This window comes from Patiria miniata, unplaced genomic scaffold (genome assembly GCF_015706575.1).
Source record: "Patiria miniata isolate m_02_andy unplaced genomic scaffold, ASM1570657v1 HiC_scaffold_3, whole genome shotgun sequence".
Taxonomy (NCBI): Eukaryota; Metazoa; Echinodermata; class Asteroidea; order Valvatida; family Asterinidae; genus Patiria; species Patiria miniata.
The window spans coordinates 7,603,204-7,606,002 of NW_024037069.1; positions in this window are offsets into that span (position 1 = coordinate 7,603,204).

Genomic DNA, 2,799 nt, shown 5'->3' on the forward strand with positions numbered 1-2,799 from the left:
AATATTTAGTTCATGGGGATGTTTGAGATGGCAATGCACCACTTTGTACAATGCAGTGGGTCATAGAGAAAAGTCTATAGCCACAGGCTGTAAAAAAAAAAAGATAAATAAAAATTACCGAGGTTTACAGTACAGTAAGGGAATCCATACAATGAAAAGATTTACAGATAAAGGATGGTTCTCCTTATTTCTAAATGATTTTTTTTCACAAACGTTCTAACTGTTGGTTTTGCACAAAGTCAATTTCTGGTTATGAAACGTATGTCCAGATCGGATCTTTCGGACCCTTGTTCAGAGCCTAGAAATTTCAAGAAAAAAAGTTCTCGTTTGTTTACCTGAAAAATATACAAAAGGTTGAAAATTAAATACTTTTATGATTGAAGAGACAAAACAAAATCCAAAAATAGGACTGGATGTCGATTTCATTGTTTGTATCGTTCTAAAACAAAAAAACACACAACTTTTTCCACTTACGTGGAAAGGAAAATGGAAACTGTTTTGGTGTGATACCCAAAGGCAGTTGGCTGTTGCTCGTCTTTAAGAAATATTAGTTCGGAATTTACAATGACTTCTGGTTATTAAACACCGATGAAATGGAATTGTCATACTCGGTTGTCCGAGTGTTCAGCAACCCGGATCTACTTCTGCATGGGCCTTACCAAAGCTATCAAGCTGCAACAATATTAATGGTGGAGAACCATTAACAAGGGTAGCAACACCTTTAAGACTTGGGTTTTGTTCGAATGGGGCTTTTTAAGAAAAATTGGCCTGTGAAAACACAAACCAAGGAATATCTTTATCAAAATAAAATGTTAAACATAAAAAGTTTAATGTCACGTTACTTTCATGAACATTTTTACAATGATGGCAAGCAAACTATTATACGTGAAAATTGAGAAGAATTATTTTGAAGAATTTGGAAATTCCAGTCTAAAAAAATGTCTTGAAGGCTTGAGTTTTCTTGCAATCAAGATACCAAAGAGTTGTTTACTCGGCTGGCAAGAGGTGATTAACTGGAGACAACCAACACTAGGAGTGTCCATGATGAACTGCTGAGCGTGCCGCCAAACCTAAAATATTCACCTTCACAGGCCACAGAAATTGAGGTCTATCGGAATGTCAAATTTATCAAAAGCAAGACATAATGTACACGTAGATCGCGGTTATTTAGCTCGAAGCATATAAAATTGCCAAAGTAAATGTTTATACGGTCATTTGCATAGCGAATCCCGCTACGAATTTCCTCAAGTCGTATCCGGGAGCACACTGACGCTTTTAACAATACGTGTATTCAACTGCTGGGCAAATACTAACGTACTTTGGTTTCGATGAAGTAAACACTGACAGTACATAGAATCACTACAAAGACAGTGTCAAGTTTAACAAAGGCAGTGGCGTAGCCACGGGGGGGGGGGACCTTGTCGACCCCTAGTCGCCCCCCCCCCACTGAGATTTTGAGTTTCTAAACAAAATATCATTGATCTACATGACACCCCCCCCCCCCATGAAATGTTCCAGCCTCCCCAGCGCCCCCCCCCCCCCCCCCCCCCCACTAAAAAAATTCCTGGCTACGCCACTGAACAAAGGTTTGGTTGAACTACTTCCTTGGGAGGTACTTTGACACGACGGGAACAGACTTTAATTTCCTGGTACATACGTCAGGGTTCACACCCATTCACTGGTTGCAATGTTTAAATTGACAATCATGCCTTCAAGTTTTCGTTTCAAATATTATTTTCATCGATTTATATTAACTTTTTTTTTTTTTGAGCTTGCACTTAGCAGACGGTGCGACACGGTGTAAGGTGCGCATAGGCCCTAACTATAGCAGCGAGCGCGCGCGCAGGCTGGAAAAGCATCCTGCTTTTCTTCGGGGCGGACTATTTTGACGTTGGTGGCGCCACTTCAGGGGCAGATCCAGGAATTTTCACAGGGGGGGGGGGGTTCGTCAGCCAAAAATATGAAAATGTACACAGTTTTTTTCTCCGGACACTTGGCCTCCGTAAAATCAAAAACTGGGGGGGGGGGGGGGGCACTGATCTCTATATAAAGATTGGATAGCGGATATCAATACACCAGTCACACAGTAGACTTTGCATATTGACCATAGAACTACATTAAATTACTAGAGCGCTAACTCCTCGTTCTGCGCGCCGAGACGCTTTGAAGCCGTCCTGCACCCGATTTCACGAAGCACTGCGACGCGTCGCAACTCGAGTTACGACGTGTAACCATGCCCCATAGGAAAGCGCACAAGGTACCCCAGATGGTTGTGTAATAAAAAAAATATCGCCCGCCGGACGTCACGTTGGCAGCCATTGTTATTGCATGGCCTTATGGGATACTTACCCAAATAACCGGCTCGGCGAGTCGGTCACTTGGGCCAAGCTCGAGTAAGCGCGAGAAGTCTCGTGAGAGGTAAATCGAACGCTGTCGCGCTTGCACGAGTAAACGCGGGGGAAGTAATCGAACGCACTCAAAATTCACAACCCTTTCATAAGCTGAGCGCGGCGATCAGGCTTAGGACTACTAGCATAATCAAGCTTATTAGCAAGTGACCCGCGTGAGGGAAAATCGTATAGACCAAGGCTACTGAAATGCCCTACATTCGACCCCAACTTCATCGAAATCAGTAAAATTGCGCTATAGAGATAATTATGATAATCTTTAGTACACTTGTATAGCCAAATCAGCATATTCTGTTTTTGTTTTTACACGCGCACCACTTTCACATTTGCACACCACCAGCGCAGTAGGAACTCTCCCTAGACTTATTGCAAGGGATAGCTAGGGAACTAC